Source organism: Notamacropus eugenii, chromosome 1 (genome assembly GCF_028372415.1).
Source record: "Notamacropus eugenii isolate mMacEug1 chromosome 1, mMacEug1.pri_v2, whole genome shotgun sequence".
In the NCBI taxonomy this organism is placed as follows: Eukaryota; Metazoa; Chordata; class Mammalia; order Diprotodontia; family Macropodidae; genus Notamacropus; species Notamacropus eugenii.
Genome location: NC_092872.1, coordinates 654,422,161 through 654,444,092, shown reverse-complemented (window position 1 = coordinate 654,444,092; position 21,932 = coordinate 654,422,161). Strand labels below are relative to the sequence as shown.

The following is a 21,932-nucleotide window of genomic DNA, read 5'->3' as shown; positions in this document are numbered from 1 at the left end:
ATAAAGGTGCATTTTTTTTCCAAATTCATGGATTCCTTAAAATCCAATCATGTATGTTCCATTAAGAACTTTAAACATGAGAATCAATAAGATCAAAAAGGAGATTTTAGTTCACAGTCAACAAAGGAGTTCTTTAAAAAAAAAAAAAAACTAAGGATTTCTTTTATTTTAATTTTCCCATTTTTCCATGGGAAAAGAACTGATAACAGAGGAGCCATCACACAGTGTGGTTGAATTCATTATGTTTTACCAGTATAAGAAAATTGAACTCGACAATGTGGATCAAGTCTTTAGAGACTATGAAATAATTTTACATGTGGCTAATATACATGAAGATTTAGGAAATCATTTTTCCCCAGGAATGTGTAATGGAGAAACAGAGTACTTTTCCTCTCCTGATTCAAAGAATGAAAATATATCTTGACTTCATTGCTGTCATTTTACTGAATGATGATAAAAAAAAAAAAAGCCTTTTAATTTTTTGCTTAATTGGAAATGACTGTGAATACAAAAGTCTTAGCCAGTTGAGATAAATCTCACACAGAGGGCTATTCTCCTGATTTTCCTTCTCTGTAATGACCCTCAGAAACCTTGTCATGTTTAATTTTATACATTGAAAGTATCTCAACCCAGTGGCTCCACCCTCTACTTATCTGGTTCCTGTCAGAACCTCCACTTTAAGGAGGATACCCAGGACATCCAGGGTTTCACTCCTCTACAGTTTTCACTCTGAATTCTCCTCCCATTCTTTCTCTAAAATCTCACATATCTTCATTTCTGTCTTCCACTCCACCTCAACTTTCCAGCTTCCTTTCATATGTTGTCTTCCCTCATTAAAATATGTTATATTTGACGGCAGTCATCATCACCTTTTCTGCTCCTGTTTATACTCTAAACACTAAGCAGAGTGTGTGGAACATAACCAGTGTGTAATAAATAATTGTTGGCTTTATTTGATATGAACTGACATAATAGAAAAGTCTGCTGATATTCACAGAAGCCAAAGACAATAGAAAGCCAGAACTAAGAAGTCACTGGTTTGCCCTAGTTCATCAAAGAACTAATATGATTGTCATGAAACTGTCCCTAAAATAAGAGTATAACTTTTTCAAATTTTGTGCAACATCCAGAAATGATCTTGATATGGGAATATTTGGTAGTCTACACCAATTTTGAGTCCATTCTCCCATGGCCTAGTGAGTAAACAGAGGAAGAGGATACCCTGGTTTAAGAGGAATATTATAAATACTAAATTATTTTAATTAGTTAATTATTATCAAGACATCAACTGCTTAATTGATATCAGTGTCATGGGGTTTGCCTGACTCGACTCAGTTTCTAGGTAGATTATATACAATATTGGAGAGGGCAGCTAGATGATGCAGTGGATAGAGCACCCATGCAGGAGTCAGGAGGACCTGAGTTCAAGTCTCACTTCAGACACTGGACACTCACTGGCTGAGTGACCTTGGGCAACTCACTTAACCCCAATTGCCTCAGCCTGGGTCATCTCCAGTCAACGTGATGAATATCTGGTCACTGGATTCAGATGGCATTGGAAGAGAAGTGAGATTGGTGACCTGCACAGCCCTCCCTCACTCAAAACAAAGTCAAGTGCAAGTCATGTCATTATTTCTCTGATGACATGATCTTCTTTGGCAATGAAGGACAAACACACACACACATACACACACATACACACAATATTGGAACAATATAAGACACCAATAATTTATTCAGTGATTAAAAAAACAGTTTACTTGGGAACAGAGCCAAGATATTAGAGTAGAGGCAGGAATTCATATGAATTCTCCTACTTCTTCCGTCCAAAAAACTTTATAAATAATGCCTCAAATTGAATTCTTGAGCAACAGAATCAACAAAAGGTTAGGTTGAAACAATTTTCCTGTCCAATACAACTTAGAATGTCAGCAGGAAAGGGTGATGATAATCAGGCCCAGAGTGCAGTTAGGACACGTCAAGTTAATTCCAGCAAAAAACTTTGGAGGCAATCACAGTAGTGAAAATGGAAGCTTTGGGAGGTGCACTACAATCAGAAAGTGATTACAGAGGACCAAGGGAAAAGATGGAAGAGTAAAGGCAGAAATTGACCTGAGGTTTCCCACATTCACCTCACAACAACGTTAAAATAGTACAACAAAATGAATTCTGAACTAAAGAACCAACAAAAGGTTGGGGTGAAACAGTTTTTTCAGTCCAAGAAAACCTGGAAGATTGGCAGGAAAAGTCTCTTTTGTAGGAGTGAAAGTGGAACACAATCTAGGGCAGGCTATGTCAGCACAGGCTATACCTGGCAGGCCATCATCAGGCCTTGGGGGTGACTAAATCAAGATCAGCTGTGATTTCAGCAGCTCTCTGCCTATAGGTGACCAGGGGAATGAGATAATGGTCAGAAGGAGATTATAGGGGTATCTTTGCTGGCATTGAGTGTAGGATTCTGTTGAATTGACCATACCTGGTTCTGGGTTACATTCCCAAGGTGAGGAGAAACATTGTCAGGAGTGGGTATCCTGATCAAAATGTGAAAAAGAGTGCTTGTGGTCACTTAAAAGCCAGAGCATAGGGCAGCAGAGCAGTGACCACACTTCTCCTTAGGTCATACCACCTTGGAAAAAAGCATGTAGATCCCGAGAGCTAACTATGAAAACAACAGTCTGAAAAACCTAAAGCTTGAAATAGAGTTCCTCTACCCCAGCAACAAAGTCTGACTTTAACTTAAAGTTAGAAGCCGAGAAATAAGCTGGAAAAATAGGCAATCTACAGAAAAATAACCTTACTATAGAAAGTGAATAAGGTGATAGAGAACATCAAAACAGAAAAAAGAGAACTGAATGAAAGCAGCTATATGCAAAGTGTCAAAGAAAAATGTGAATTGGTTTCAGGTTCTAGGAAAAAGCTCTAGAAAGGATTTTAAAAATCAGATAAGAGAATAAGAGGCAAAATTGGGAAAATAGATGAGAATGATAAAAGAAAAAGGGTCAACAACTTGGTTAAGGTGATACAAAAATACTTTAAAAAAATCTTAAAGACTGAATAGGCCAAATGGCAAAAGAGGCATAAAAATTCACTTAGTAAAAGAACCCTTTCAAAACCAGAAATAGTCAAAGGGAAAAAGAGGGACAAAAGCCCACAGAAGAAGTGAATTCCTTAAAAATTAGGATTGTGCAAGTAGAAGCTAATGACTTCATAAGATATCAAGAAACAATAAAACAAAAGCAAAGGAAGGAAAAAAATAGAAGAAAATGTGATATCTCTTCTGACCTGGAAAATAGATTAAGGAGACCTGAAAGTCAAAATCAGAAAAAGGAGCCTAGAAACAATATTTCAAGAAATTTTCAAGGGAAATTGGTAAAAGGGTAGAAGGATAAAAATAGAAATTTTTTAAATATTCTATTGTTCATCTATTGAAAAGAGATCCTCCAATGCAAACTCCCAGGAATATTATACTCCAATTCCAGAATTCTCAGGTCAAGGAGAAAATATTGCAAACAGCCAGAAAGAAACAATTCAAATATCATGGAGCCACAGTCAGAAAAATACAAGATATATCTACATTAAAGATTGAAAGAGTTTAGACTATGATGTCAAAGAGGCCAATGTTGATCAGTTCCATGAAGACCTACAACATCTAGAAATAACACCAAAATAAATATCACATTCATTAAAAGTGATTGGAATGTTATAGTAGGAAATCAAAAGATAATTGGAATAACAGGCAAGCTTCTCTTTGGAGTACAAAATTAAGTAAGACAGAGACTAATACAACTTTGTCAAGAAAACTCTCTGGTCATAGAAAACACATTTTTTCAGGAATTGAAAGGACAATTGTACACATGAACATCACCAGGTGGTCAGCATAGAAAGCAGATTGATTATATACTTTGCAGCTAAAGGTGGAGAAGTTCTATACACCCAGGTAAATGAAGATCTGGAGTTGTTTGTGGCTTACATAGTGAGCTTCTAATTGTAAAATTAAGGCAAATTGAAAAAGTAGGTAAAAACATAAGATCATATAGGTATGAACAAAACAGCACCCTTTATAAATATGGAGTGGAGATGATGATTAGATTTAAGGGATTTCATCGTGTAGAAGGAGTGCCTGAAGAACTATGTGGACCAGTTTGAAATATTGTAACATCAAAAAAAAAAAACATTCCAAAGAAAATGAAACATAAGAAAGAAAAATAACTGTTTGATGGACTTTACAAATAGTTGAGAAGGGAATGACAGTGAAAGGAAAAAGGGAAAGGTAAACACAATAAATGAAGAATTCCAGAGAATAATGAAAGAGGTTTTCTTAAAAGAGTAATACAACAAAATGGAAGAAAATAATACACTTGGAAGTAAAAGATATGTTTTCAAGAAAATTAGAGATATCAAGAGAATATTTCATACAACCATTGGCATTATAAAGAAAAAAAATGGCAGGGACTTAACAGAAGCAGAAGCAATTAAGAAGAGAATATACAACAGAATCATACAGAAAGATCAGAACATCACCTTTAACCGTAAGAGTGTGGTTACTAATCTAGAGCCAGACATCCTGAAGAAATGAAATCAAATGGGCCCTAAGAAGCATTAACAATAAGGTTAGTAGATATGATGGAATTCTACCTGAGCTGTTTTAAATCCTAGAAGATGATATTGTTGAAGTGCTGCACTCAATATGCCAGCAAATATGGAAACTCAACAGTAGCCACTAGACTGGAAAGGATAAATTTACATCCCAATCCTAAAGAAAAACAATGCCAAAGAATGTTCAGAATATTGAGCAGTTGTGATTATGTCACATGCCTGCAAGGTTATGCTTAAAATTTTGCAAACTGGGTTTCAGCAATAGGTGAACCAAGAATTACTAGAAGAGCAGGTTGGTTTTTTTAGAGGCAAAGAAATGAGAGACCAAACTGTAAACATTTGATGTCTTATGGGGAAAGCAAGGAAAAATTAAATTCTTTGATTGTATGAATCACACAAAATGTGGCAAGTGCTCAAAGAGATGAAAGTATCAGATCATCTTACTTGTCTCCTAAGGAACCTGTATATGAATTCAGAAGCAACAGTTAGATTGAATATGGAACAACTGGCTCACTCAAGATTTGAAAAGGAGAAAAACTAAGTTGTATGTTGTATATTGAGTTAACTTATATGTAGAGTAGTGATAGAGTACCTGTGTTTATTGGTGTTAATTTTTAGGCAAAAATTAGCACAAGCAGCAGAGAATTTATCCATACATTGTTGTATTTCAGCTTCAGAGGAAGAACTGAGTGCACAATCATCTACAAACAGAAAATCATGCACCAACACCCCTTCCACTTTGGTCTTGGCACAACATTCATATGTGGGACCATGGATTACAAGAAATGGAGAAGCTCTGAATGCTGTGGATAAGTTCACTTATGTTGGCAGTGTACTTTTCAGGGATGTACACACTGACAATGAGATTGATGCATGCATTGCCAGAACTAGCTCAGTGTTTGGGAGGCTCCGAAAAAAAGTTTGGGAGAGAAAAGTTATTAAACTATCAGACTGAAGCTGTATGCCTGTGAAACATGGACAGTCTACTAGCACCATGCCAGAAAACTGAATCACTTCAATTTGAACTGTCTTAAGAAGGTTCTGAAGATCACCTGACAGGATAAGGTACCAGATACTGAAGTCCTCGTTTGAGCTGAACTGCCAAGCATTCAAACTCTGCTTCAGAGAGTGCAACTCAAATGGGCTGGTCACATTTTTTGAATGCAAAAGATATGCTTCCCAAAAAGACTATTTTATGGAGTATGCACATGGGGCAGGTAATCACATGGTGGTCAGAAGATACAAGAACACTCTCAAGGTCTCTCTCAAGAACTTTGGATTTGACTGTGCAACATGGGAGACACTGGGTCAGAACTGCTCAGCATGGTGTGCCCACATCAGAAAGGGTGCTGTGCTCTATGAGCATAGCAGAATTGAGACAGCATAAAGTCAATCTGGATATGCAAATTTGGAGTATCCACACTAAATATTCATATGCACTATCTGCATCCAATCTGTGGTAGAGCATTCCATGCTTGTATTGGTCTGATCAGTCACAATTGGACACACTGAAGCTTCACTTTATCATGGTGATGTCATTTTGATCCTCTTCAAAATTGAAGGACAACAACCTAACCTAACCTATGCAGAGTACGTTTTGCAAAATGTCAAGTTGGATGAATCAAAACCCAGAATTAAGGTTGCTGGGAGAAAGATCAACAATTTCAGACATGCATCACTCTAATGGCAAAAAGTGAAGAGGATTCAAGAAGCGTCTTGGTAAGGGTGAAAGGGGATAGTACAAAAGCTTACATTAAAAAAAAAAAACTAATATCTGGGCAATTGGTTCCATCACTTCCTAACATCTATAATAGAGAGGAAATAAATGGAAGTAGCCTCAGAATTTATATTCTTAAGCTCAAAGATCATTGTGGATGGCAAATGCAGCAGTGAAATTAGATATTTGTTCTTTGAAAGGAAAGTTATGGCAAATCTAGACAATATACCAGGAATACTTCACCTTATTGACAAAGGGCTATATAATAAATATGTTGTTTTTCTAATAATGCATGGCTGTGAGAGTTGCTTTATAAGGAAATCTAAGTTCCATACAATCAGTGTTTTTGGTTTGTGGTGCTGGAGAAAAAATTTGAAAGTCCCCGGATGTCATGGAGATAAAACAAGGCAATACTTAAAGAAATTAACTTAGTCTATTCACTAGAAGGTCAAATACTGAAGCTGATGTTTAATTCTTTGCTCACAGAATAAGAATATAGGATTTATTGGAAAACACCCTGATTTGGGGAAAGATTGAAGTCAAAAGGAGAGGTGATGACAGAGGACAAGATGGATAGGTATTGCCATTTCTTATTGCTCTCAATCTTAAGTGATGTCTCCTCATGAACAAATACTGGCCCCCACTCTGAAAGGTTCTTTCTGTAAACTTAGCATTGATGTGACATCATTGCTAAGTGAAGCAACAGACGCTTCTGAAGGATGGAGTATTCAGCAAAGGAATGGTCATAGCCTTCAGCCTCACAGAGTAATGGCTTCTAAGCTGTGTGGATTTAAAGATGGTTCTTCAGCTTCCCAGTAGCGGTGAATTTCTTTCCATTTTCTAGCTTAGAACACACAAAGGGTTTCTTCCCGTTAGGAATTACCATGTACACTTTCAGTCTCTGAAACATATAAAACCTTTTCCCACAGCCTTCACCTGAGCAAATAAAAGAAAGGTCATTCCAATTGGCTTTTGGGTAATATCTGAAATATGCTGGCCACATACATGTCTGATCACAACCCTCAAACTATGCAATGAAGTCTTTAGGCTGCTCATCAGGTGAACCAAATTGAAAATTTTCCCAATTGCTACTAGCATTGGCAATCTTTGCCAGCTGTACCTGAGTTGTAGCATTCAGACTATCATGGGCCAACTCCTGAAACTAGATGAACCATGGCAATCTGTTGTCAGCACTATCACTGGAGAGTAACTCATTATCAGAATCCTCTGCCTCATTCTGAACAAATAATAAATTCTCAGATGAGAAGAGGCGTTTATTAGGTTAAGAAGGAGAAATGAAGTTGGTTAGTTGTCCTTTGTTCACAAACAGGATAAAAATGACAGCACTATGATAGAGTCAAGTCACAATGTGGGTGACTGTGGCTGATCAGATTAATATGAACTTGGAATGTTCTGCCACAGGTCAGGTACAAAATTTCATGTGAACATTTATGGTGGATTCTCTAGATTTACCATCTTGTGTTTCTTTTGAGTGACTTTAATTCTGCTTTGATGAAATGAGGTACTGTCACTTTGTTGCAAGTCTTGCAATAAGTTAGGAGACTCAGATTGACAAAAGCTCAGGGGACTTCTGTATAGCATGTGCTTTTGTTTTCTCTCTGTCAGGACCCAGATTCACTTGAAAACTTCTCAACATAGCAGAGGAAGGGACCTCTTCACGGGAGTTGGTAGAATTTGAAGTGTCATCTGGTAACACGAGCTAGCTGTAACCTGAGTTCTCAATATCAGGCAGCAGGAACAGGCAAGAGATATTTTTAGGTTCAGATTCCATCTGACCCTATCCCAATGGTATAGGTGGGTTCTGAACAAACTCAAGGAACAGCTCTGGTTTGGACTGTAACTCATCTGGCAACATTTACTCAGCTTCCAAATCCTGTAACTGTTAAGGGGTTAGCTTAACTCAGACAGAGTCAATGACAACATCCAGTTATTCCCATATTTTCCCACAGAGTATAATTATCTTCTTGGAGTTAAATTGTTCTGGGCAGTCAATCAAATAACCTTTCATTCTGGCTGTCCCTGATCCCTGATTCTATCTAGAAGTGGGCTTTGGCCTCCCACCGACAGCTTATTTTAACCAAATAAACTTGACAGAGAGAATATGCACAACCATTGATCCATATGTCTATTTCGTCATTACTACAAAATTTTCATAACAATTATCTTCACACACATTGAGGGAATGCTTTCAGAAATGTTAAATGAGAAAAGGAAAATTATTTCCAATTACATTTTATAGCAGGGCATTCTAAAATCAAAATACTGATTGAAATTGGAGCAAATATATAATCTGATTTTTTTTCTTTGTTAACGATGAGAAATAGCTGAGTGGAGCAAAAGAACATTAAGAGACAGAAGATGGGGGGGGGGGGGTGATATCCAGAGAGAAGTCCAGCTTGGCTCAGTCACAGATTGTGAGTGGGGTAGTAATGTCCAATGAAGCTCAAAAGACAGATTGGCACAAGTTTATAAATGCATTAAACAATAAATGAACAACCACAAAACAGAGGAGGTTATGCTTGGTTCTAAAGGCATTGAGAAGTCACTGAAGTTTATTACGTAGAGAAGTGAAATAGACAGTTCCATGCTTAAGAAAAGTCAGTTTGTTGATTGGTAGAGGAATGATTGGAATGGGTCAAGATTTCTGTCAAGGAGACAAATAAGGAGGCTGCTATAATAATTTAGCCAAAGAGTGGCGAAGATCTGAACAGTTGTATCTGTGTGAGGAGAGACTTCAGACACAATTACTTAGATAGACACAGATAGAAAGATAGGCAGATAGATAAGGATATAGGTAGATAGATATAGATATAGTTGAAATAACAACATTTGTTTTATACTTTTTTATTTATTTCATTAGATAATTCTCAACTACACCTGAAACTTTTTAACAATCAATTTTTCATACTTTTAAATTCCCAAATCTTCCTGTCTTTCCTGTTTCTCCCCCCTCCTTGTGCATTTTAGTTTTGAATATACATGTGAGGTCATGCAAAATATTTCCATATTAGCTATGTTGCAAAAGAAAACACAATAAAAACAATGAAAATAAAGACATTTTTTAAAAGTTTGCTTCAATCTATATTCTGAATTCATCAGTTTGTCTCATTATAGGGTTTTGGTATTTTCTTGGATCATTTTCTTGATCAGAGAAGCTAAGTCTTTCACAGTTGATCATTCTCACAATACTGCTGATACTATGTACAATGTTCTGGTTCTGTTCCTTTCACTCAACATCAGTTGATATAAACCTTTCCAGATATTTTTTTCTGTAACCATGCTGCTTGCTACTTCTTATACCATAATAGTATTACATCACAATCATATATCACATTCTTGTTCAGTCATTCCTGAGTTGATTGGCATCCCCTCAATTTCCAAATATTTGCCAACACAAAAACAACTGATATAAATATTTTTCTACATAAAGGTCCTTTTTCATTTTTCTTTGCTATCTTTGGGATATGAATGTAGCAGTGGTATTATTCGATCAAAGACCATGCACGATTATATAGCCCTTTGGGCATAGCTTCAAATTATTCTTCAGAATGGTTCACAAGTTCACCACTACATGAGTGTTCCAATTTTTCCATGTCACCTACAGTAGTTGTCATTTTACTTTTCTGTCCTGTTATCCAATTGGAAAGATGTTAGTTGGTATCTCAGAATATTTTCAAATTTGCATTTCTTTATGTGACTATTGATAGCTTTGATTTCTTCTTCTGAAAACTTCCTATTTGTGACTGTTGACCATTTATTAACAGAGGAATGTCTCTTTTTTTTTACAAATTTGAATTGTGTATGTGTGCATGTGTGTGTGTGTGCGTGTGTGTGTTTGAGAAAGGAGGACTTTATTGGAGGACAAGAAACTTGCTTTGATTTTTTTTCCTGATTTCCTATATTCCTTCTACTTTTGACTATATTACTTTTGTGTCTGCAAAAGGTTTTTCTTTTTAGTTTTTAAATTCTCTAAGTGATGAGCACCCACTTTGTTTTCAGTTCTTTCTTGCAACAAAAAGACAAAGCTGTTTATTTGTTCTATAAGCTAGATCACAAATAAACTGAAATAATGGGAAATATATGTGACTGATGAATTCACACAGAAATTAAAGATTAATTTGTTCATGACAAAACAGAAATAAAGATGCAGGTTCTTTTTTTATTTTCTTCTCCACAATAAAAAACTAATATACACCCAGTTAAATCTTCCACAGTATATAATGTCTGAAACTTGCTAAGCAAAATAACAGTAAAATTTAATTCTTAATTATATGGCATGTAGTTTTATACTCTAATAGTTTCCTATATGTCAAAAGAAAGGATTTCTGTATACTAATGGAGTACCAATAGAATAATATTTCTTATTGCTGTGAGGTATATAATTATCTATATCTGGTACACACATATGCATACATGCAAATATATGTGTGTATGTGTGTATACACACATTTACACAGATAAACATAGGTATATATGGGTGTGTATATATACATACGTATATGTGTATATATGTATGTGTGTATATATGTATGTATATGTATATATCTATAGATATGTAAATATCTATATATCTCTAACTATCTATCTGTCTAGTTGGTTGTTGTCCTTCATTCTCAAAGAGGGCCAAAATGACATCATTATGATAAAGTCAACTTTCAATGTGTCTGGCTGTGGCAGATCAGACCAATACAAGTTCAGAATGCTCTACAACAGACTGGGCACAGATAGTCCATATGAACATTTGGGGTAGTTACTCTATATTTGTGCATCCTATGTTTCCTTTGAGCTGTTTCAATTTTGGTTTGCTCATAAAGCATAAAGCACAGCGCTTTTTTCTGATGTGGGCATGCCATGTTGAGCAATCCTGTGCTAGTGTCTCCCACATCACAAAATAAATTCCAAAGTATTTGAGATCAACCTTGAGAATGTCCTTGTACTGCCTCTTTTGATCACCATGGGATCACCTGCCCCATGCAAGTTCTCCATAAAATAGTCTTTTTGGTAAGTGTACCTTTTGCATTCTAACAATATGGCCAGCCTATCACAGTTGTACTCTCTGAAGCTTAGTTTGAATGTTTGGCAGTTTAGTTTGAGTAAGGACATCAGTATTTGCTACCTTATCCTGATAGGTGATCTTCAGAACCTTCCTAAGATAATTCAAATAGAAGTGATTCAGTTTCCTGGCATGGCTCTGGTAGACTGTTCATGTTTCATAGGCATACAACAATGAGATCAGCACAAACCTTCAGTTTGGTAGTCAGTTTAATACTTCTTGTCTCCCACACTTTTTTTGGAGACTCCTAAACACTGAGCTAACTCTGGCAATGCAAGCATCAACCTCATTATCAATGTGTACATCCCTGGAAAGTGTGTGTGTGTATTCATCCTTCTTTGCTGAAGAAGACCACGCCATCAGAGAACTAATGACATGACTTGCACTTGACTTTGTTTTTAGTGAGGGAGGGCTGTGCGGGTCACCAACCTCACTTCTCTTCCAGAGCCATCTGAATACAGTGACTAGTTATTCATCACGATGACTGGAGATGATCCAGGATGAGGCAATTGGGGTTAAGTGAGTTGCCCAAGGTCACAAAGCTAGTGAGTGTCAAGTGTCTGAGATGAGATTTGAACTCAGCTCCTCCTGACTCCTGCATTGGTCCTCTATCCACCACATCACCTAGCTGCCCCATCCTGGAAAGTACACCACCAGGGTAAGTGAACTTATCCACAGCATTCAAAATTTTTCTACTTGCTGTAACTGATGGTTCCACATATGGGTGGTGTGGTGGTGGTTGATGAAGCTCCTATGTTTTCTTGTTGTTAACTGTTAGGCCAAAATTAGCACAGACACCAGAGGGATATTGTTCCACACTTTGTTGTAGTTCAGCTTCAGAGGCTGCATTGAGTACACAATCATTCACAAACAGAAAATCATGCACCAATACTCCCTCCACTTTGGTCTTGGCTTATAGCCTTTTTAAATTGAAGAATTTATCAGCTACAGGGTAGCTGACCTTCATGCTGTTTTCATCCTTACTGAAAGCATTTGACAACAGGACTGAAAATCATGTGTTCAGTATGATGCTTCCAGTCAGATACATAGATAGATGGATAGATAGATAAATAAATGGATAGATAAAAATATATAGCCACACAGAGATGTATACATGTATATGTGTATATATGTCATATATGTGTTCATCTGTATTATATCTATATCCATTGTACATCTAGACTAAGTGTACATTTACGCAAATTCTTTCTTTAACTGAAGGCCATTCAAGTTAGAAGGAAGAGGGTTGTGAAACAAGAAAGTGTTATTGTATTTCAAAATGTGAAACCCATTCTTATTTTTAGCAGCACAAATTGTGGCAAGATTTTTCCCTTAGGTCATAGATTGCTGACCCCTGGACTGGATGGTCTCTAAGTTCCAGGCTAATCCTGAATGTCTGTTACTTTGTTTATTCTTTTGGTCCAGATATTCAAGTAGTTCTGAATACATTTAACTTTATTAATCATCCAGAACATATCTCTTTATATTTTCCACTACAAAAGAACAATACCCATACATAAATTTTGTATATTTATATATTATAAATTTATTGTATTAAATATCTTTGCAATGTACCTATAAAATTCCATTGATGTATCATTCTAGGAATCTCATGGAAATGGGGAACATTTCCAAGTGTGACATTAAACTGCCTTGTACCTATTCATTATCTAGTAGTTCTGTATTTTTTAATCACGATTTTTGTCTGTGGATGTTAAATTATTGTCATAGCTTTTATATGAATTGAAGACAGGAATTAGCCTGTGGCTTGTATATTCTATTCTCTTACTATTTTTTACATATCAACATAAGCTTGGTCTTTAGCTAAATTTGTGTTTGTTCAATCTTTTTGTTATACAATATCAGTATTCTAAGTTTGCCTTTTATGAGGAAATTAAAATTATTCGACATAATTTAATGACTGAGTCTGTATTTTAATTGACCCTCTTCTGTATTACTGTTCCATTTTCAGGGATGGCTTAAGTCACATTTCTTCATTTTTGAGTTACATTAAGGAGTGCAGTTTTCACTCTAATTTATTTTAAAGTTAGAATTAAAAGGGAATGCTCTTATCATTCATATTCTTATCCCCTAGGACATTTGTTTGTTAACTGTAAGCCCTAATCAGCTTATCCTGGTGACATTCCCCCAAAAGATATGGCATCTTTCCTTGCCTGTCTTTATTCAGTTATCAAAGATTTGATCTCCTCAAAAGTAGAAAGCAAGCCTAGACCAGACACTGGTTCTCTAGAAAAAGATTACAAGAGGGAGATGCATCTTATAAAATAATTAACACTTCTTAAGGGACATGATTGGCCATACCTGAATGCCAACCCACTTTTCATAGTGTAGTCAATTGTAATGTTCTACAAGAAACCCTTTCTTCTTGCATTTCATCTCCCCTTTTCTTTGGGATTCCTGGTCTTCCTGGGTTGGCCAAGCTGACCCACTTTGTTAATAGTTATATGCATCACTGTTAATAAACTGATTTGACTCAGAGTATGTTCCTCAGCTTGACCTTAAGAAATATAATAATTGAGTCAATCAATTAGTCAACCTAATTAAGTAATTATCTACATATTCCATTCCTTCTACCTGTATCATATGAGAATGCTTTTACTAAATCAATTGATCAATCAATCAAAAGTATTAACATAATGAAGACTTTTTAAGTCTTCCTTAAAACAGCACATCAGTTTTGTACCCAGCATTCATTCAAGTGTGTGGCAGTATAGAGGAGAGAAGTTTTTTAGTCAAGTCCTTAAGAAGGAAATCCTTGGGGAGGGGAAACAGAAATGGATATACCATGTCCTCCCTACAGCAGAAAGCCACTTTGTGAATTCTAAATATTTGTTGGTATGAGATTTCTCATCACTCTCCTAGCAGTATCCCAGAGATAGCCATGATTTGCAGCATGTTTGCATTAGTTGCCAAGGCCCAATGGTACAAACTGAGAAAAGGCAGCTTTAGGGTTGTACAGGGAGTTTAGAATAAAGGTGTACCATTCCTAAGTAGAACACTTTGAGCGTTTTGGAAAAGAGACTTCTAGAAGCTGGGTAACTACCATTGCTACATATGCTTTAAGCATGAGCCCACCATTCCTTGACTTTATGTATTTGTGAAAGACTTTTAAGGGGATTGTTTTATTCCAAATGACCTTACTCTAGCACCTCAGTAAATATTTCCTTCTAATATTTAGTGAAATGTGGTTGATTAACAGATGTCAACTGATAACTGGGAATGTGGAGAAGAACACTGGTGAGGGCTTATGAGCTATGTCTTTAGAAAGCTACTTCCCGATAAACAACTTCCCCTAGAGCTCCATCAAGAGACACATTAACTTCTTTCCAAGGTCTCTCCTTGCCAGAAACATATTCTTACTAAGGCCTCTACCTGCAAGGACCAGTGGGAGTTGGAAAAGTACTGGTGGAGCATACGAAAGTTTATTGTGAAAAACAAAATAAAATTTGTTCAAATAGAAAAAAAAAATATTGCCTAACATCTTTCTTCAAAGAAAGTGTCCCCCATGAATACGTAGAAGTGACTGCTAAAGTGATCATTAATTGAGACCCAAGTTTAAAGAGGAGGAGCAGAATTTTTAGAATAGGCTGTAGTAAATTGCAAATCTCCTTCAATGGCTGCAAACTGAACCAGAAACAAAATATTAATTTTCTCTCTCTCTTTTTTAAAGTTTATTTATTTATTTTGAGTTATCAACATTCATTTCTATAAAATTTTGAGTTCTAAATTGTCTTCCCATCTCTCCCCTCCACCCAAGCCATAATGCCTTGCATTCTGATTACTCCATTCCTCCATATGCCTTCCCTTCTATGACACCACACCCTTGCTTTATCCCCATATTCTCTCTTTTTTGAAGGGCAAGATAGATTTCTATACCCCATTACCTGTATTTCTTATTTCCCAGTTGTATGCAAAAGTAATTCTCAATATTCGTTTCTACTACTTCGAATTCTAACTTCTCTCCCTTCCTCCCTCCCCACCCACCCCCATGGAAAAGATAAACAATTCAACATAGGCTATATATGTGTAGTTTTGCAAAAGACGTCTATAATAGTCATGTTATGTAAGACAAACTATATTTCCCTCCACTCTATCCTCCCCATGATATATTCTATTCTCTCTTTTGACCTTGTCCCTCCCTAAAAGTGTTTACTTCTAATTACTCCATTCTCCCATTTGCTATCCCTTCCATTATCCCCCTTTCTCCACTTGTCCCCTTATCCCCTATTTTTCTGTAGTGTAAGGTAGATTTTTATACCAAATTGAGTGACCATTTTATTCCCTCCTTAAGTTGAAGAGAATAAGGTTCACTTTTTCCCTCTCACCTCCTCCCTTTTCTCCTCCATTGAAAAACCTTTTTTTTCCTTTTCTATGAAAGATAATTTGCCCCATTCCATTTCTCACTTTCTCCTCCCAATATATTCCTCTCTAACCCCTTAATTTTATTTTTTACATACCATCTCTTCTTATTCAACTCAACCGGTGCTGTGTGTGTGTGTGTGTGTGTGTGTGTGTAATCCCTCCAACTAACCAAATACTGAGAAAAGTCTCAAGACTTACAAATATTATCTTTCCATGTAGGAATGTAAATAGTTCAACTTTAGGAAGTCCTTTACGTTTTCTCTTTCCTGTTTAGCTTTTCAAGCTTCTCTTGTGTCTGAAAGTCAAATTTTCACTTCAGTTCTGGTCTTTCCATCATGAATGCTTGAAAGTCCTCTATATCATTGAATGACCATTTATTCCCTTGAAGTATTATACTCAGTTTTTCTGGGTAGATGATTCTTGGTTTTAATCCCATTTCCTCTGACTTCTAGAATATCATATTCCAAGTCCTTTGATCCCTTAATGTGGAAGCTGCTAGATCTTGTGTTATCCTGACTGTGTTCCCACAATACTTGAATTGTTTCTTTCTAGCTGCTTGCAATATTTTCTCCTTGATCCAGGAACTCTGAAATTTCTCTACAATATTCCTAGGAGTTTCTCTTTCTGGGTTTCTTTTAGGAGGTGATTGGTGGATTCTTTCAATATTTATTTTGCCCTCTGTTTCTAAGATATCAGGACAGTTTTCCTGGTAATTTCATGAAAGGTGATATCTAGGCTCTTTTTTGGTCATGATTTTCTGATAGTCCCATAATTTTTAGATTTTCTCTCCTGGGTCTATTTTCTAAGTTAGTTGTTTTTCCAATGAGATATGTCACATTATCTTCCATTTTTTTCAGTTTTTTGGTTTTGTGTTGCCATTTCTTGGTTTCTCCTAAAGGCATTAGCTTTCATCTGCTCTATTCTAATTTTTAAAGGAACTATTTTCTTTAGTGAGCTTTTGAACCTCCTTTTTCCATTTGGCTAATTCTGCTTTTAAAGGCATTCTTCTCCTTATTGGCTTTTTGGACTGCTTTTGTCAATTGAGTTAGCCTATTTTTAAAGGTGTCATATTCTTCAGCATTTTTTGGGTCTCCTTTAGAAAGCTATTGAATGCTTTTCATGATTTTTTTGCATTGCTCTCATTTCTCTTCCCAAGCTTTACTCCACTTCTCTTACTTCATTTTCAAAATCCTTTTTGAGCTCTTCCATGGCCTGAGACCACTGAATATTTATTTTGGAGGCCCCTGATGGTAAGCATTTTTCTTCCTCATCCCAAAGGATAGAAGAAAATACCTGTTCACCAAGAAAGTAGCCTTCTATGGTCTTATTTTTTCCCCTTTCTTGGGCATTTTCTCAGCCAGCTACTTGACTTTTGAGTCTTTTGTCAAGACAGGGGTATACTCTGGATACCTGTAAGTTCTCAGTTCCTCCAAGGTTGCTCAGTCAAAGGAGAGGAGTTTACTCTTCTCCTGGCCTGTGCTCTGGTCTGGGAGCTACCAAAGCTTTTCTGTCTAAGATCTGTAAGTAGAGTTCTCTTTCCAGCACCTGCATCAGCTCCACCATGCTGGCCAGCACTCGTCTTCACTCGGGCTGCCACTCAGGACTGAGACCCAAATAAGCATCTCAACTCCCCCACCCCCTTTATGCCAAGAGTTCAAAAAATGGATGTTGCTACTGCTTCTGGTGCCACCACCACCACCACTACCACCACCACTGCCTGGGGCCAGGGCTAGGGGAGGACCCTGCTCCTTTTTTACCCAGGAGAAAAAGCTTTTTCATTGACCTGTAAAGTGTCTTTGGGATTTGTGGATAGAGGGATCTGAGAACCTCCACTCCTGCTGAAGATTCCACCCCAGAGGCCTGTTCTGGTCCTGTCCCTGCTGTGCTGCATGACCAAGGCTTGGCTGGGCTCCGTGGCCTGCACTTCTCCCCTTGTTCTGTGTGATAGAACTGTCCTCTTGGCCTTCCAGGCTACCTTGGGTGGGAAAACTCTTTCACTCTCATTTTGTGGCTTCTGCTACTCTAGAATTTGTTTAGAGTCATTTTTATAGGTATTTTATGGGCTGTTTGTGAAGAGCTAGAGTACGTGCGTCTTTCTATTCTGCCATCTTGGCTCCACCCCCAAGATTAACTTCCTAACACTAGCATTCTGACAGTGTCAGTACATGAACTGAAAATGAATTGTATACAGAAGGCAATTCTGTGAACAAATGTAAAACATAACAAATGAGTAAGGTGGGAAAAATAAAAGGAAAATATATAATTGTGGACATGTATGACTGCAAAAGAGTATGGTGTAATTAGGGTATAGACTAAGAGGTAGACAATATTATTATTTCACTTGTATTTCTGTAATATCTAGAGAAAAGGAAGACAGCCATCAAAAGTTGGGTGGCACCTCAGTGAAAAACATTCCCCTAATATTTTGACATTTTTTTCTACTATAAAAATTTTGTTATTATTTATTATAGTTATAAATGACAATCCTGTTGTAATTTGATTGTTATAGTCTTAAATCAGCAGAGGAAATGGTTTGTCATTTTGATTTTATTGGGCTGGTCATAAAATTAAATATTTAAGAAATCTATGCTTATTTTTTCTATTATCTATTAATATGAAAGGTATATCATGTCATATATATCTTGACATATTAAATGCAACATTTTTAATACATTTTGGTTTTATTTTTCATATTATTTATATTTTCTTTCAAGTTTTCTATCAGTCTATTATTAATAGTAATATATTATTGATGATTATGTCTCATTTCCTCTTAGGAATAAGCCAGCACACAAAAATAGAGGTAATCTTGTCTATAGTATAGGAATTTTTTATTCTATTATTTAGTTTTATTGGATTCTCTATATTCATCAATAATAAAACTGAAAAAGATTGAAGATCCATTTTTTAATCTGCAAAGGAAATTTTTCAGCATCATTTCAGATAAAACTTTTGGTCATGCTAAGGAACATTTTTTCATATTTATGGTTTAAGAGTTTACATTAATTTTAAATGAGTGCTGCATTTTTAACAGGCTTGTTCTGCTTATATGGCTATAATCATATGATTTTATTTGTTTTTATAATTAAGATGATTTATTATTCAATTTATTTCCTAATGTGGAACTATTCTTGCATTTCTGATGCAAATTCAATTTAGTTCATTGTATATTTTGGATACAATGCTATAATCTGTTTCCCATTTTTTAGTTTCCTTTGCATCTCAGAGTTTATTAGAAATATTATACTGTTGTTTTATTTCTGCTTTGTCATTCTTAAGTTTTATATATTTATATATATATACACACACATACATATATATTTACACACACATACATATACACATAAATATATATACACACATAAATGTATGTTTGTATATGTGTGTATGTATATACATATAAGTTTGTGTATGAATGTGTGTACATATGTGTGTATACATACATGTATGTATTTATGTACATATGTATGTGTGTGTATGTATTTCCTTTTGAAACTGCTTTAAAGGGACATCTGGGAGCCCAGATGGTGGAGCAGGCAGTAAATCTCTATAGTTCTCCCATGCATGACCAAACAACTATAAAACAGCACCCCAGAAGAAATCCTGAAACAGTGGAGCCAGTGGAAAGATAGGGTGATCTTTTAGCCTGGGAGACTTAGAGGATCATTAAGAAATTTCCATATCACTTTGGTAAAAGAGGGCACAGTCCAGAACAGGAAATGTCCCAGCAAGCTAGTTACAAGCCCTATCTCAACTAATCAGTTGGAGATCCTGAGCCCCAGGGACAAATATGAACAAGAGGACCTTCCATAGACCTTAGAATAGTCACAGCAACCAGCAGACACCAGTACTTCAGTTTAGACCCCTATATCCTAGAGGATCTGCAGAAATATCCCATCTGGTCATAACACAGGCCAGATACCACCAATAGGACCCCAACTTAACATCAGGTAACCTACCACACCCCAAAAGTTTCTAGCAACCAGCACATGAGCCCCAAGTGCACAAAGCTAGTGGCCAGGCTTCTGGCACCTAGCTCAAGAAGGTTGAAACAGTGCCCCCTGTGCTGCAAAAAGGAAGCTCAACTTTAAAGGCCACAAAAGGGGAACAAAAATGAGCAAGAAACAAATCATTTACAATATGAAGTTACTATAGTGACCCGGAAGATCAACACACAAACTCAGAAGACAACAACATTGTCAATATATCTACATTCAAAACATCAAAGAGATCTATGAATTGGTCTTAAGTCCAAAGAGCTTTCTTGGAAGATGTTAAGAAGAATATTAAAAGTCAAATAAGAGATGTAGAAGAAAAATTGAGAAAAAAAAGAGGTATGCAAAACAGAGCCAACAATTTGAAAAAGGAAAATTGAAGAAGACAAATCCTCAAAAAATTACAATTGGGCAAATGGAGGGAAAAAATCCACTGAAGAAAACAGCTCCTTAAAAAATATAATTGACCAAATGGAAGAAGAGATTAAATATTAATTGAAAAAAGTAATTCCTTAAAAATTAGACTTGAGAAGGTGAAAGCTAATAACTATATAAGACATAGAGATTCAGTCAAGCAATATCAAAAGAAAGAAAAAATATAATAAAATGTAAAATAGCTCATGGGAAAAACAATTGAACCAGAATATAGATCCAGGAAAGATAATTTAAGAATTATTGGACTGCCTGAAAGCCATGATAAAAAAAAAAAAAAAAGAGCCTGGAAAGCATCTTTCAAGAGATTATCAAGGAAAACCAGTCCTGATATCCTAAAATAAGACAAAATTGTCATTTAAAGAATATTCTGATCAGCTCTTGAAAGAAATCCCAAATTTCAAACTTCAAGAAATATTGTAGCCAAATTCCAGATTTACCCGGTCAAGGGGAAAATACTGTAAGTAATCCTAAATAATTTTAATATTGAGGAACCACAGCCACAATTGCACAAGACCCAACAGTTTCTACATTAAGGAATCAGAGTGCTTAGAATATGATATTCTGGAAGGCTTTGGATTACAACCAAGACTCAAGTAGCCACAAAAATTGAGCAAAGTTTTTCAAGGGAAAAGATGGACATGCAATTAAAAAGGAAATTTTCAATCATTCCTGATGAAAAGACTAGAGTTTACCAGAAAATTTGTTCTTCAAATATAAGACTCAAGGGAAACACAAAAGGCTAAACAGGAACAAAAAGTCTCATTCAATAAAGGCAAAGTGTTTACATCCCTGCATGGGAAGATGATACTTATAACTTCAGAAAACTATCATTTCATTTGGGCAGTTAGAGTGGATACACATAGACAATGGGTATGAGTAGAAGTGGACTTTGATGTAATGACAAATTAATTAATTAATTAAGGGTACAAAAAGGAGTTTTTGGCAGAAAAAGAAAGGGGGAAAAATAGGGTATTTACATCCCTAGAACAGGCACTAAGACCTATTGTATTAGAGGGTAAGAAGAGAGGGGGTCATATATTGTTTGAATCTTACTCTTACTGGAATTGGTTCAAAGATGGAATAATATACACATTCCATTGGTTATAGAAATCTTTCTTACCATACAAGGAAGTAGGAGGAGAAAGGGGAAAGAAAAAGGAAATGGAAAGACAGAGGGATGAGAAGAAGTAGTAGCAGAAACAGTGTGGGTTGATGGAAGGGCAGATTGAAGGAGGTGGTGGCCAGAAGGAAAACACTGGTGAGGAAGAAAAGGGTGTAACAAGAGAGAAAGTTATTAATGGGGGAGTTAGGAAGGAGAGAATTGTACAGTAATCATAAGAGTGGATTAGAATGGGATGAACTCTCCCATAAAACAGAAGCAGATGGCAGAATGGATTAAAAAACATAATGTTGCAATGTGCTGTTTACAAGAAGCACATTTCATGCAGAAAGTTACTGAGTAAAGGTAAAGGGTTGGACACAATGTAATATGCTCCAGCTGAAAAAAAACAGGGGTAGAAATCTCTCAGAAAGCAAAAACAAAAATAGATCTAATTATAAGGGATAAGGAAGGAAACTATGTCTTGTTAAAAGGCACCACAGACAAAGATGTATTAACAATGTTAAATATATAAGCACCAAGTGACATAGCATTCAGAGGAGAAATTAAGTGAAATACAGGAATATACTGTAAACTTATATGAGTGGGGGAACTTTAACCCATGCCTCTCAA

The 21,932-nt window shown here is 36.1% G+C and overlaps 1 pseudogene; it reads right to left on the bottom strand.

Annotated features, from left to right (window-relative positions):
- Positions 1-6,793: 6,793 nt before the first annotated feature.
- On the bottom strand, positions 6,794-8,189 carry LOC140519470 (zinc finger protein 410-like; annotated as a pseudogene).
- Positions 8,190-21,932: the final 13,743 nt, after the last annotated feature.